The sequence below is a fragment of the Salmo salar genome, chromosome 25 (assembly GCF_965601325.2).
Source record: "Salmo salar chromosome 25, fSalSal1, whole genome shotgun sequence".
Lineage (NCBI taxonomy): Eukaryota > Metazoa > Chordata > Actinopteri > Salmoniformes > Salmonidae > Salmo > Salmo salar.
Genome location: NC_138315.1, coordinates 8921311 through 8937863, shown reverse-complemented (window position 1 = coordinate 8937863; position 16553 = coordinate 8921311).

Genomic DNA, 16553 nt, shown 5'->3' with positions numbered 1-16553 from the left:
AAATGTGAGTTTGTGCCCAGATTCTGTCAACTCCTAAACTGTTACAACCCTATCTGCCACGCTCAAAACAGTACAGATTAAAGGCACAGGTCATTTCCATGTAAAAGGACCCATGAGCGCCGACTTGTGAAGTTCATAGGAGCATGTCAAATTGGGTGTCAAATGAAAGCTAAGAGTCCCCAAAAAATTATTACGGCATATATACATTTTTCAACAATTTTCCATCCTACAAATTAGGTATAAGTGAAGGCTTTGATTTCTGGTCAAACAGATGGAAAAGGGGTCTTAGAAAACATCTACCAGAAAGAATCTTAAAAGGTATTAGAAATACATCAAAACATAATATGTTGAAATAAAGTCCTCTGCCAACTAATATTAACAATTACTGTTTATTGAGTTTTGGAGAGAAAGAAATTCTGCCTTTTAAGAAACCTCTTAAACATAACTAAATGTAATCTAAAATGTAATTTATGTAATCCCCAAAAGTGATGATGTATCACGAGAGGGCCATAAACAATAACAAGTAATGCTGCATACTCCAAGAAGTGTTAAAATCCATTTCTGGCATTATTTTAAATAAATTGCTGAGGTGTAGTCAAGTACACAGTGCAGCATTAAATATTTCCTATTCAACAAAACTTGAAGGCTTGAAATTAATTATATGCTTTCTAAATATAGTATAATAAAATTATAATTAGAGTAACTATGAGATTTCACGTTACTTATAAAATACATATTTGTATGTTAAGTGTTATCTTGATCAAAACATCTGCCCCCACCGCTGTGAATGTCACACAGAGCTCTAGCTTGGCTTCCTGAACTCGTTAGGAACTCGCATTTCATCTCATATTAATATTGTCCGTCTATGACAAATAGAACGTTGTTTTCCTTTAAGAACTATGAATTATTTTAGATTACTTTGATAAAGTTGGCTATAAATCGACCTCTGAATGTGCTAGAGCGACAAAACAACTTCCTCCTGTCAGTGGCTGTGATGTAGGGTTCAGCCAAGAGTTGATTGACAGTATGAAGAGTAAATTAAATGGTAGGAGGGACATCCCATCTTCAAGTGGCGTCAGATTTCACATCCTACGTCACCCAGGTGGAAGAGATACACTCATGAGTCTATGAGAGCCAGAGCTACCGCTCAATGCAAGCCATTTCGATCTACGCTGTCCACAGATCCATTTATAAGAAGAAATGTCAGTCGGAACCGATAGCAGAACCACGCAGGTCCCCCTAAACAGGGGACTTGACATCTACGAGGTTTTAAGATACGTTGCCATGTGCCTTGAAATTCCATTACCAAAAATCCACATATCTTTAAGATATTTTCTCATTTCTCTCTCATGAGGAGGTAGAATAATGAAAGTTCACAGATGTAACAAGTAAAGGCAGACCTATCAATTAGTTATAGTGTTTTTACTGATATTGATTTTGTTTATTCACTATTAAGTATTTTATCATTTATTTAACTAGGCAAGTCAGTTAAGAACAAATTCTTATTTACAATTATTGCCTACCGGGGAACAGTGGGCAGAACAACAGATTTCTACCTTGTCACCTCAGGGATTTAATCCAGCAACCTTTCGGTTACTGGCCCAATGCTCTATGCTCTAACCACTAGGCTACCTACCTAAATCAAAGAAACATGAATATCTATGACAGTGGATTTTTATAACTACAAATAAATATCTTGAATAAGATGTGTCCTTATATTTGCTATTTGTCCTATTTAGGCCATAGTAAAGTGTTCACACGCTTGTGTGCATGCACGCACGCACACCCACACACCCACTCACCCATGCATGCACACACCCACACACCAGACGAGGCTGGTGGGAGGAGCTATAGACAGACGTACTCATTGTAATGGTTGGTATGAAATTAATGGAATGGAGTCAAACATGTGGTTTCTATATGTTTGATGTGTTTGATGCCATTCCCTTAATTCCATTACAACCATTACAATGAGCCCGTCCTTCTTTAGCTCCTCCCACCAGTCTCCTCTGATACACACACACACACATAATTTCACAAACAGTTTCATCTTTACTCATTCATTTTACAACAATTAGATGCAAGCCTCACAACTGAGACTCTTGTATAATCAGAGATATGGTAATGTTGCTGTATTGTCTCTCATGAGTTTCACAAAATTGAACAAAAAAGACCAGTTCGTAGCTGGCTACTCACCGACCGTTTATACATTCTCCAGAACATGAATATTGTTCAGTTTTCAAGTTCTGTGATGTGGATGAAATTCCTTTGTTCTCTCTATGAAAACTCACTCTCTCTTATACTCTGGCCATGAGGAGAGAGAGAGAGGGGGAAGGCACGCTATACCCAAAGAGGGCCACGTTATGACAGGTAATAATCTGAGAGAGATTTAGGGAGCCTCATTGTTTTAGGACTTGGTCAGGTGGTTTAAGCATGTCCCAGTTACAGTCACCTAGCAGGACAACTTCAGACTTAGTGTAAGGGTCCAGGAGAGAGCGTAGGGCAGGTAGGGTTCAGGCCGGTGCTGATGGTGGACGATAACACCCAGCAACAGTCAATAAAGAGCTATTTGAAAGCGTATGCATAAAACGAGCATATCAAAATGTTTGGGGTCAGACGTGGTGGAGACAACAGAGTACTGAAGGTATTCCTTTGTAAAGATTTCCACTCCTTCGGAAGATCTGTCTTGCCGAAAAAGGTTATAACCAGAAAGGTTAATGTCAGTGTTCAAAACACTCTTTCTTAACCATGTCTCAGTAATAACCAACACATCTGGATTGGAGCTGTGAAGCCACACTTTCAATTGATACATTTTAAGTAATAAGCTTCTAGTGTTAATGTGCAGGAAACGCAGGCTTTTATGAGAGCAGAAATCAGTGAGGCAGAAATCAGACCACAAGTCAGAATTGGGGAGAGCAACAGTAGATGGGCCAGGGTGTACATGCACATTTCCAGATATCATCAAAAGTAAAACAATCAGGGCACGGCGGAGGACAGGGAAAGCGATGCAGTCTTTTTTATGACATTTGAATGTGCAACGATCTGGCTGAGGCGTGAGAGCCCGAAGATCCAGCTGAGGCGTGAGAGCCCGACGATCCCGCTGAGGCGTGGGAGCCCGACGAGCCGGCTGAGGCATGGGAGCCTGATGGACCGGCTGAGTCATGACGTGGGATGGGGCCTGCTGAGCCAACCGAGGCAAGGAAACCTCTCAAGCCAGCTAAGGCGTGGAAGCCCGACGAGCCAGCTGAGGGACCCCCAGTTCCATTGGAGGCAGCACCCGGACCCAACGTCACCACCAAAAACAAAAAACAAGAACTCCCTGATGGTTTAATTAGAGGTGTCAGCATTCTGTAAGAAAAGACACTGGAGACAAGAAGCAAGTACAGGGAGTGAACATTTAATGAAACAGACAGGAACAGAATACGGACAGCGTCTGGACAGGGGAAAACAAAATGACAATACTGCAATAACGCTGACACGGGGAACAAACTGAGGAGGAGAAAGATATAGAGGGGCAATCAACAAAGTAATGGAGTCCAGGTGTGTCCAATGAGCGCTGATGCGCATAATGATGGTGACAGGTGTGCATAATGAAGGGCAGCCTGGCGCCCTCAAGCACCAGAGAGGGGAAGCGGGAGCAGGCGTGACCGTAGGTGTCACAACCGCTTGGGAGAAGCTTTTTTGGGAGGCTGAGTAGGAGAGGAGGCGTTCAACCTTACCAGACAGGTGTGCTGTAGAGCAGATAAAAATGTCTGAAGTGAAAAGCTTGGTGAAAAACCGTGGTAAAGTTGGCTTGAGTTTCAATATTCGGCAGACATTTGGGCCTTGAAACATCAATAGCTGGTGAACAATTTCCTGAGATGTGGATATTCTACACGCAACAGATTGAAGGCTGACAATACAGCCATTAAGTATATTATTCAAGCAGATGCAGATGATGTCCTGATATACCTGACCAATATTGAAAACTCAATGCCCCCTTTGCTAAAAATAATTTTTTGAATACTAAAAAATCTCTCGATATAAAAGGAATGTGGGGGAAAAAAATAATGGCAATAGGAATATTTTTATAATAACTCACGGTTTACAGCAATCCTATAATTAAGTGGACCACAAAAAATATGAAATACTTAGGTTGCTTAATAAGTGACAACAAACAACAATTATATAATTATGTAAACTTTATTCCATTAGTCAACAATATGAAAGCAGATCTAATTAAATGGAATAATCTTCCCCTAAATTTTACAGGTAGAATAAACCTCTTTAGAATGGCATGGCTGACAACGTTTTGGTATTTATTTTCAGTAATATCAATTATATGGCCATAACAGACTTTATATGGGCAAATAAAATTCATAGAATAAAAAGGAAAGTTTTACATCTTCCTAAGTCTTCCTAAGGGAGGTTTTAACCTTCCAGACATGGAATTGTATGAACTCGATACCCAAGGATTTTACTTGCAACATATAGTAAAATGCACTAAAGAGGAACAATGGGCACATATTTAAGATGCACATGCTCATCCCCAGAATCGTTTTACATGACTTTTTTCAAAGGATAAAGTGAAGAAGATTAACAACTTGATAGTTAAGAACTCTATAACAACACAGAAGAGAATTAAACATTTTCAACAAGAACCAATATCACTCCCTAAAAACACAACCTTATGGAACAATTCTTGGACGGCTTTTCAGAATTCACTGATAAATTGGTCCACATGGAAAACTAAAGGCATATACATAGTAAAGGACTTGGCAACAGGAAATAAATGTATTTGCATGACAGAATTTAAAAGTAATTTTGGACTGACCAATGTATATACTATAGTTTCAAATACTTGCAACTTACAAGTTGCATATCACGAAATTTCGATTTTTATCAGAGCCACCTTGAGGGAATCTTATTTGAGTCCGAAAATTATGTTCATATGATAGGGAAGATATACAAAACCTTGCAGAGTGCATATCCAACTGATAATCTCTCAGAAAAAAAAATTAACTATTGGAACCAAGACTTCAAAAAATTGATGTTTGCACAAGATTAAGGGAAAATTGGAGCATAACTAACAAAATTACAGTTAACGAAAATGTTTCGGCTTCCCTAAAACATTTACAGATAAAAAAAATTAAAACCGATAAAATAATTTATCTTTCGTCTCTCTGTGTTTCCTAATTTTCCTTCAATTCACAAGAGGCTGAATGTATCTCACAGGAGAAAGCATCCGAGTGAGTAAAACAGCGCCCCTCTGTCTCTGTATCTATCTGATGCTGTTTGGTCAAAACGAGTATATTGTTGCTGACCATAGCATTGAATGCAAGGGAAACTAGCAAGCATTTGGCCTCCTTTGATAAAAGAAGTGTAAAATAATAGCCAATCAACGTTGAGCTAAACTGAGTGAGATCAACTGTGAAGGGTCCTGGCGCACCAAAAAGAAAGTGTCAAGGTAAACCCGTTTGGATTTGGCTTCACTCCCTCCAATCACATCACATCGAGAGCCACAAGTCAATGACAAAAACAACTTGAATTGTTGCATCTCGTTGTCCTCCGGTGGTTAACTAGCTAGCTAAATTTGTACCTTTCCTAAATTAGCCATAGATAGAGATAGGGATTTGGACTTGTGGTTTTACTTAATTTTCCGTGCTGGCCAATGATTATAACAACGATTCTGATCCAACCATAAATTCATACATTGTGCCCCTGGTCTGAGAGGATGGAAGTATAATATGTAGCTAGATGTAGAAGGCTAATGTTGAAGAAGGCTAGTCAGCAAGCATTTTAGCCAGATAGCCTAGGACAAAAAAAGCATGTACTGTATGACAGAGTAGTAGACTGTTTCGTTAACATGAAAGAGAGGAGGATGGCATTGCGGTTTCTCTACAAGTAGAGTGAGTCAACATGTTTTTTTCTTCTTTCACAAACGCACACACACAGAGACAAAGATAAATCAGAACCATGGGCAGCCACATCATGTTTAGCTTACACTGATTGGAATAAATTGTTTTTGGTATATTTTAGTTGTCACTATTAGTCTAAGCATAGGTGATTTGATAATGTTGAAATGGTGCTGGAATAGTGGAGGCAGCTCCTGTTTTCTTTGCAACTTGGGTAACTCTCCATGGTTCTAAATCAATAGTTGTTTAGTAGTCTGAAAATGTCAGAAGCATTAACTTGCTTGACCATGCTGTAGGTCATGCAATTGTTTGTTTTTTTACATACAATATGCTTTGTGGACTTCACCGGACAGAGGCTGCTCTCTAGTTTTATGATGAAACAAGGGTCTGGTTGAATTTACTCTTCCATTGTATCTTCTTATTGTCTCGGCCTTAGGCCTATATATCACGGTCGCAAGGCATATTAACTAACAGGTTGTAGAGCAAACAATTTTCATCAAGAGGCCAATGGTGACTTTAAAACAGTTACAAAGTTTAATGGCTGTGATAGGAGAAAACTGAGGATGGATCAACGACGTTGTAGTTACTCCACAATACTAATCTAATTCACTAACCTAAAGGAAATAACCTCCAAAATATTGCTATTTGAAAAAAAAAGCTTGTTGGAATTTCAGTTTAATCTAACAGAAAAGACAGAACAAATATTACAACAAATGTTACGGTTAAACTCAAATATACAAATTGATCATCATTATTTTTGGAAAAAAAAAAAAAAGATATAATCTTTGTAAATTATATCATAAATAGGACTGGTGGAGTTATGTCACACATGCAGCTAACAAAAATATATGGAAATGTCTGCTCTATCCAAAATTACAACCAACTAATTGAAGCATTTCCGCCAAAATCAAAGAGACAAGTGGAAGGGGGAGAAAGTAAGGAACTTGTCTGTCGGCCCTGCATTAAAGACCAAAACTGATTAAAGGAAAATATGATAAATAATAATGTATAGCAGTTTCATTTAAGGACCAAAAAATGTGCATCTGTGCACGGTTCGATGTACCTATTCTATGGCACATGGTTTCTGAACTGAAACACAAAACTACGCTGGATTCAAAACTTGGAATTTTTCTATTTAAATTATTATACAACATTTTTGCAACCAATAGAATGTTATATATACAGGGGATACAACCATCCCAGTTCTGCAGATTTTGCTGGGAAGAGACAGAATCATAAGATCACTTGTTTTGGTACAGCCCATATGTAGCTTGTTTTTTTTCGTAGGTTCAGGAATAATTGAATAATATCAACATTTATCTGGAGCTAACTGTGCAAATAGCACTGCTGGGTGATTTGAAAAGTTATAGTCAATCGAACAATAATATAATAATACTCTTTAATATACAATCTGTAGAAACTATGAGAATAGAAAGGTTCAGAACGTTTGTGAAACATTACAGCACAATTAAAAAATATATGGCAAGAAGAAATCAAAACTGGATGGCGTTCAGAGATACGTAGACATACAGTGCCTTTTACTTTTTCCACATTTTGTTACGGTACATCCTTATTATTTTTTCAGTCATCAATCAACACACAATACCCAATAATGACAAAGCAAAAACAGGTTTGTAAGAAAGTTTTGCAAATTGAAATATTGCATTTACATAAGTATCCAGACACTTTACTCAGTCATTTCTTGAAGCACCTTTGGCAGCGATTACAGCCTCGAGTCTTTTTGGGTATGATTCTACAAGCTTGGCACACCTGTATTTGGGGAGTTTCTCCCATTCTTCGCTGCAGATCCTCTCAAGCTCTGTCAGAATGGATGGGGAGCATTGCTGCACAGCTATTTCCAGGTCTCTCCAGAGATGTTCGATCAGGTTCAAGTCCAGGCTCTGCCTGGGCCACTCAAGGACATTCAGAGAAGGCACTGTATACTGTGTCCGTAAAATGTACAATTGAAGTCGGAAGTTTACATACACTTAGGGTGGAGTCATTAAAACTCGTTTTTCAACCACTCCACAAATTTCTTGTTGACAAACTATAGTTTTGGCAAGTCAGTTAGGACATTATTTTGTGCATGACACAAGTCAATTTTCCAACAATTGTTTACAGACAGATTATTTCACTTATAATTCACAGTATCACAATTCCAGTGGGTCAGAAGTTTACATACACTAAGTTGACTGTGCCTTTAAACAGCTTGGAAAATTCCAGAAAATGATGTCATGGCTTTAGAAGCCTCTGATAGGTTTCTAAACACCATGGGACCATGCAGGTGTCATACCGTTCAGGAAGGAGATGTGTTCTGTCTCCTAGAGATGAGCGTACTTTGGTGCGAAAAGTGCAAATCAATCCCAGAACAACAGCAAAGGACCTTGTGAAGATGCTGGAGGAAACAGGTACAAAAGTATCTATATCCACAGTAAAACGAGTCCTATATCAACATAACCTAAAAGGCCGCTCAGCAAGGAAGAATCCGTACTTCTACATCTGCATTGCTTGCTGTTTGGGGTTTTAGGCTGGGTTTCTGTATAGCACTTGTGACATCAGCTGATGTAAGAAGGGCTTTGTAAAAAAATTTGATTGACTGATTGATTGACTGCTCCAAAACCGCCATAAAAAATCCAGACTACGGTTTGCAACTGCACATGAGGACAAAGATCGTACTTTTTGGAGAAATGTCCTCTGGTCTGATGAAACAAAAATAGAACTGTTTGGCCATAATTACCATCGTTATGTTTGGAGGAAAAAGGGGGAGGCTTGCAAGCCGAAGAACCCCATCCCAACTGTGAAGCACGGGGGTGGCAGCATCATGTTGTGGGGTGCTTTGCTGCAGGAGGGACTGGTGCACTTCACAAAATAGATGGCATCATGATGCAGGAAAATGGTGTGGATATATTGAAGCAACATCTCAAGACATCACTCAGGAAGTCAAAGCTTGGTCGCAAGTGGGTCTTCCAAATGGACAATGACCCCAAGCATACTTCCAAAGTTGTGGCAAAATGGCTTAAGGACAACAAAGTCAAGGTATTGGAGTGGCCATCACAAAGCCCTGACCTCAATCCCATAGAAAATGTGTGGGCAGAACTGAAAAAGTGTGTGCGAGCAAGGAGGCCTACAAACCTGACTCAGTTACACCAGCTCTGTCAGGAGGAATGGGCCAAAATTCCCCCAACTTATTGTGCGAAGCTTGTGGAAGGCTACCCGAAACGTTTGACCCAAGTTAACAATTTGAAGGTAATGCTACCAAGTACTGTCACGCCCTGACCTGAGAGAGACAGTTTGTTTCTCTATGTGGTTAGGTCAGGGTGTGGGGTGGGCATTCTATGGTGTCTATTTCTTTGTGTTGAGCCGAGTATGGTTCCTAATCAGAGGCAGCTGTCTATCGTTGTCTCTGATTAGGAATCATACTTAGGCAGCCTTTCCCCACCTGTAGTTGTGGGATCTTATTTTTGTACTGCTTGTTAAGCCTGCAAGACGTGACGGTCGTTATCATTGTTTCTTATTTTGTGTTTAGTGTTCTGATTTAAAATAAATACAAGGATGAACACTTACCACGCTGCACCTTGGTCTACTCCTTTTGACGATCGTGACAAGTACTAATTGAGTGTATGTAAACTTCTGACCTAATGGGAATGTGACGAAAGAAATAAAAGCTGAAATAAATCATTCTCTCTACTATTATTCTGACATTTCACATTCTTAAAATAAAGTGGTGATCCTAACTGACCTAAGACAGGGAATTTTTACTAGGATTAAATGTCAGGAATTGTGAAAAACTGAGTTTAAATGTATTTGGCTAAAGTTTATGTAAACTTCCGACTTCAACTGTATATAGTATGTATAAGCTGAAAGTAGAAGCCTAAATATTGTTGTCTTTTAGTTTACTCCAATTAGGGATGGTAGGGTTAGTGGAAAATAATAAAGAAGGAAAATACATACAAAATACAGTATTTACAGTGCATTCGGATAGTGTTCTGACCCCTTGACTTTTTGCACATTTAGTTTTGTTGCAGCCATATTAAATAGTTTTTTTCCTCATCAATCTACACACAATACCCCATAATGAAAAAGCAAAAACAAGTTTTTAGAATTTTACACCAATTTATTAAAAATTAAAAACTGATATATCTCATTTACATAAGTATTCAGACCCTATACTTAGTACTTTGTTGAATCACCTTTGGCAGCAGTTACAGCCTCAAGTCTTCTTGGGTATGATGCTAGAAGCTTGCCACACTTGTATTTGGAGTGTTTCTTCCATTCTTCTCTGCAGATCCTCTCAAGCGCTGTCCAGTTGGATGGGGAGAGTCACTGCACAGCTATTTTCTGGTTCAAGTTCGGGCTCTGTCTGGGCCACTCAAGGACATTCAGCGACTTTTCCTGAAGCCATTCCTGCATTATCTTGACTGTGTGCTTATGGTCGTTGTCCTGTTGGAAGGTGAACCGTAGCCCCAGTCTGAGGTCCTGAGCACTCTGGAGCAGGTTTTTATCAAGGATCTCTCTGTACTTTTCTCTGTTCATCTTTGCCTTGATCCTGATTAGTCTCCTAGTCTCTGCCGCTGAAAAACATCCCCACAGTATGATGCTGCCACCACCATGCTTCACCATAGGGATGATGCCAGGTTTTTTGCAGACGTGACACTTTGCATTCTGGCCAAAGAGTTCAATCTTGGTTTCATCAAACCAGACAATCTTGTTTCTCATGGTCTGAGAGTCCTTTTGGTGCCTTTTGTCAAACCCCTGATGGGCTGTCAAGTGCCTTTTACTGAGGAGTGGCTTCCGTCTGGTCACTCTACCATAAAGGCCTGATTGGTTGAGTGCTGAAGAGATGGCTGTCCTTCTGGAAGTTTCTCACATTTCCATATTGGAATTCTGGAGCTCTGTCAAAGTGACCATCGGATTCTTGGTCACCTCCCTGACCAAGGCCCTTCTCCCCCAATTGCTCAATTTGGCGGCCAGCTCTAGGAAAAGTCTTGGTGGTTCCTAACTTCTTCCATTTAAGAATGATGGAGGCCACTGTGTTCTTGGGGACCTTCAATGCTGCATAATTTTTTTATTACCTTTCCCCAGATCTGTGCCTCGACACAATCCTGTCTCGGAACTCTACAGATAATTCCTTTGACCTCATGGCATGGTTTTTGCTCTGACATGCACTGTCAACTGTGCGACCTTATATATGTCCAATCAATTGAATTTACCACAGGTGGACTCCAATCAAGTTGTAGAAACATCTCAAGGATGATCAATGGAAACAGGATGCACCTGAGCTTAATTTTCAGTCTCATAGATAAGGGTCTGAATACTTATGTAAAGAAGGTATTTCTGTTTCTTATTTTTAATTCATTTGAAAACATTTCTAAAAACCTGTTTTCGCTTCGTCATTATTGGGTATTGTGTTTAGATTGATGAAGGAAAGTTGTATTGTAATCAATTTTAGAATAACATAACAAAATGTGGGAAAAGTGAAGAGTTCTGAATACTTTCCGAATGCACTGTATATTTACACAAATAGAAATGGGGGATGGAAATTATGCAGATAATTATATTGATAGAAGCCACAATCTATCTGCAATATTATTGCTGATCTACCCCGTAAATAAAACAAAATATTCCAAAAACAAAAACAAAACACTAAAGTAATATTGCAAAAAATGTGGCAAAGCAATTATATTTTTGTCCTTAATACAAAGTGTTATGTTTGGGGCAAATTCAATACAACACATTACTGAGAACCACTCTCCATATTTTCAATCGTAGTGGTGGCTACATCATGTTATGGGTGTATGCTTGGTATTGTTAGGGACTGTGGAGTTTTTCACAATAAAAAACATTATGGAATGGAGCTAAGCACAGGCAAAATCCTAAAGGAAAACAGGTTCAATCTGCTTTCCACCAGACACTGGGAGATGAATTCACCTTTCTGCAGGACAATAACCTAAAACACAATGCAACTGGAGTTGCTTACAAAGAAGACAGTGAATGTTTCTGAATGGCCAAGTTACAGTTGACTTAAATCTGTTTGAAAATCTATGGCAAGACATGAAAATGACTGTAGCAATGATCAACAACCAAGAATAATGGACAAATGTTACACAATCCAGGTGTGGAAAGCTCTTGAAGACTTACCCAGAAATACTCACAGCTTCAATCACTGACAAAGTTGATTCTACAAAGTACTGACTCAGGGGTGTTGAATACTTACAGTATGTAAATGGGGTATTTCTGTATTTAATTTTCAGTACATTTGCAAAAATGTTTAAAAAAAAACATGTTTTCACTTTGTCATTCTGGGGTATTGTGTGTTGATCGGTGAGAGAGAAAAAATCTCTTTAATCAATTTTGAATTCAGGCTGTAACACACCAAAATGTGGAATAGGTCATGAAGTATGAATGGATATGAAGACACTGTATATTTTGCATTCTGATGGGGTACGACAGTTGAACTAAGCTCTTTAGGCATTTATAAGTTATATTCTTCAATAATCAATGGGTATATTTCATTCTGTCAGAATGCTCAAGGAAGCAGGAGGGTTGAAGTCAGGCGCAGGAGACACAAGTCCGTGAACACTCGTTTCTTTTTAATAAATAATCCACGCTTGCCAAAAACAGGTAGGGCAGGGCAAGGTAAAACAAATACCCATAAACAGCCCGAACACAGCGTAGGGACGCAGCCCAAAACACACTGCCACAAAACCTACAGGCAGAAGGGGAAAAAACACCTGTTCCCCAGACGTACAACCTGACGAAAATAATCACGCACAAACACAGTCATACCTTGCTAGACTAAATACCCCCCCCTACTAATAACTAAACCAAAACAGGTGCGTGCCTACCTAGACCTAACCAACAGAAAGTGAAACAAAAAGGATCGATGGCAGCTAGTAAGCCGACGACGACCGCCGTGCGCCGCCCGGTCGAGGAGGGGCGCCACCATCCGTCGGTGTCGTGACACATTCATTTCTAAGTCCAAAAATGTATGCAGCAACTGCTGTTTGCCCCTTTAACTGTTAGTGGGGGAAATGCTAAACTGACCCAAGATCAGCGTTTAGGGGACTTCCCCCTACACCACTGAAAGTAGACAGTATAGTCATCATCACCACACACTCCACACTAAAGACCAAGGTCCAGGATGTATCCTTGAAGAAGTTTCACCCAAACCTTCTTGAAGGTCTTCAGTCTGATAAAGTGCATCCAGGCTTTTAAAAGCTGTATCAAGCTATCTGATGCCAACAGACCAGCCAACGTGCAGAGCTAATGCTATTTTCTCAGAGATGCACTCAGCCACTGCAGATCACAGTTGTGTTCCTTTCGCAATGATGTGGGATAAAAAAAAGCGAAGCGTGGATGGACAACATAATATAAAGTTTGCGCTTTCTTTCACAAACTTTAATTCTAATACTTTCCAATTGCCACACTGAAAATTAAAAAGTATTTCAGACTGGTTGAAAAAAAGATCTGAGAGAATTCCTCAAAAACATTTCCAGTACTTCACATCCCCCATAATTGTCAGAGAGAGCCAATGAACAGCCACGATATCAGTCAGCACTGTGGTTGCCTCAAATCCTGTGCTGTGAAGGACATTGGCACCCAGAGAACTATGGCAAAAAATAGCCATTGACTAATGTTAAGCTGTGCTTTCTCTATTGATATACTGGCTAATGGTTGGTGCAACTTAGGAATGTTACCACTTTAGTGTAATGTATTTAAAAACCGTTTAAATTCACTCAATATAGAATGGACTAAAGCCTTATGGTGTTGTGAGGCTAACATGACATCTGAACCATTTGGATGCCAATCTGTGAACCAACCTATGACTGTAGCTACACTCAAATTGACATTATAGACTGCAATTCTAGCCTACAGGTGGGTTTAAAATAGACAAAATGCATATTTCAACAAAACTAAAAATGTTAATAGCTTGCCACCACTGCATAAGTAAATACAGGTGCCTCCGGTCCAAATACAAAAATAAAAATGTTTTCACTCTGAGCAGACTTCGCAACCACCCCACCCCACCCTATGTAATGTCTTTGTTGAATTATACATACGGTGGGGTTTTGTACATGGAAAGACTGAAGTATATGCTGTTTTCTGCATCCCTCGTCCACATCCCTAACAGTAAACTTCAAAGCTCAGTACTCTATGCTCCTGTCCTCCTGTGTCTCGTCATGTGGCTTCTCTGAACCGGTGACACATCTTTAACAATACCTACAACACCTGCACCTGACACCGCCATCCACAGAACCCTGTATAGCCACCTCCAAATCTGTCTCTGCTCCCGCGGTCTCTCTGACAGCACCAACAGCCCACGAATCACACCCTATTATCCAGGAGTCATCCTCAAAGGAGCGTTGGAGGTCAGATACGGGACCATTTACCACATCTGCCATACCTGCCACCTGGCTCAAAGGGTTTCCTTGTTGTTGTGACACATTGATCAGGCAGACAGTAACCTTGAATAACAAATAATTTGGACAGGTATCTAGTGTTTGGTCTGCACAGACAGTACAGTGATTGGACTTTCACTCAAACTTTTGGGCCGTGACATTTACTCGAAGCTATCGATTTGTTTTCCAGGTGTGTCCTGTAGAAAGCATTATTTTACAGAATCAAAAAAAAAATAGTCCCTGAAGTATTATGTGTCTGTATTCACAAAGAAGATTTGTTGTCATGAGATTTCTGTGAAATACAGAAGTGTCTTTGTGTACCAGATGTATACTTGTTCTTTGGGGACAGTGGGACACTGTGCCTAGAATATTTTTGCTTGCGATGCCAGGACAATACCTACATTTAATAGGAATGGATTTACCTGCAATACTTTATAAAAAATAATAAGACTGGATTAATTAATTAAAACCTCTACAGGATCGGTGGGTCCCCCGCGGGACGGTTGAGCTAACGTAGGCTAATGCGATTTAACATTATGGCCTTTCTCTTGCATTTCAAAGATGATGGTACAAAAAAATTGCTTCAGGTCCTGAGCTACAGGCAGTTAGATTTGGGTATGTCATTTTAGGCACATTTTTCTTTTAAAGGGGCGGATCCTTATTAAGAGGTTTTTAAGCGTTACAATGGAAGTTAGTTTGGCACGGAGAAGATAAGAGTCAGCCTAGTCCTCTCTCAAATTTGGGAACAGTTGATAAATGACCCTGTCATCGGATAATGCCCACAGCTTAGAAAATATGTGCATTTGGAATGGCACACTGAGGTCAACACAACCATCTGTTTCTCGCACGTCCCAATTAAAGTATGTTTACCAACTGCAAGGAGCAGTACCATAGCTCCTGCAGTTATTCAAAAATGACTTCTCTCCCACCCCCGATCCTCAGCAAAATCTATGAATGTCCTCATACAGATCTCCACCAAGGGTTAGCTTAGGTATTCATCACATAAGGTGTATGATGCAAAACAATCTGTCTGAAATTATCTACATTATTTGAATATACACTTCATGAATTATGGTTGAATTTACATTATATCTTCCTACCCGAAGCAACTTCAAGTCAGTGCATAAGACATTAGAGAGGCTATAGAAAATGCAATGTATTTCTCATTTATGTATTTTTCATAGTGAAACGCCTCATAGTTATAACCCATATGACCTAATACGTCTAAGTGGAAATGATGAGCCCTGAAAACATGAAAGCAACATAAAACAAGGAGGTAAATAAGAAGCTGTGCTTGGAGCGCTCCCTCGTTCCATCCCTCTGTCTTTCCCGTTAGCTCTTATCCAGACGATGGGCCAATCACTCTCCTCCTCTTTCCTTCTCTTCCTCCTCTCCTCAGACTCCTATCACCCCCTACATCTCTTCTGTCTCCCTGATATCTCCTTCTGGTTGCGATCCCAGCCACTTCTATTCAACCCTCAGACTTCAACCTCTTTTATCTCTCCTCTTTCTCCCCAGGCTCTTCTATCTATCCTGACTCTGCAGGGTCCAGCCTCTGTCCGTCCGATAAAAACCCATCCGACAACATTGACATCCCGTTTCCTTCATCCTTCCTCCTCACTTTCTCCTTTAATCGTTGTTATGACATGTTTATTTCACCTGGGGAGAATGAAAATATAGACTTAGATCAGGCTAGAGTGAAGCACAGTGGAGTTCTCATTTCTGAGCTAATATCTGGTTTGAAGTTTAGTTTCTCAAGTAGAGCATTTCTGCATGTTATTGGTGTCAATATACAAATGAGCCTTCTGGTCCAATACATCACATATCTATTTAGGTTATTTTGAATTCCACACATTGCAGCTAAACTTTGAATTGCAGCATACGTAAGATTGGTTAACTGAGTATACACTAAGTGTACCGGTTATAATTTCAACTTGAGTATAACTTAATCAATATTTATGGTTGATCAGGTAGTCCTACCATTTACATCCAAAGGTACATACATTTTATTCATTGAAATATGGATTATTATAGCACAAATCAATAAGGAGCATATCGCAATATAACCATAAACATGAACTTGATAACTTTTTATTCTTAAATGTTACAAATACATTTAAAGAACCTTTAAAGAACATTATGCAGAGAGCAGGATTTAGTGTATTTGTTCTCTGAAGGGACCCATTTGTTTTCCTTTGTGTTATGTGTTGGTGCTGTGCCCTTTGGGCTCAGAGAAATTGGAAAATAGTTCAATTATCAC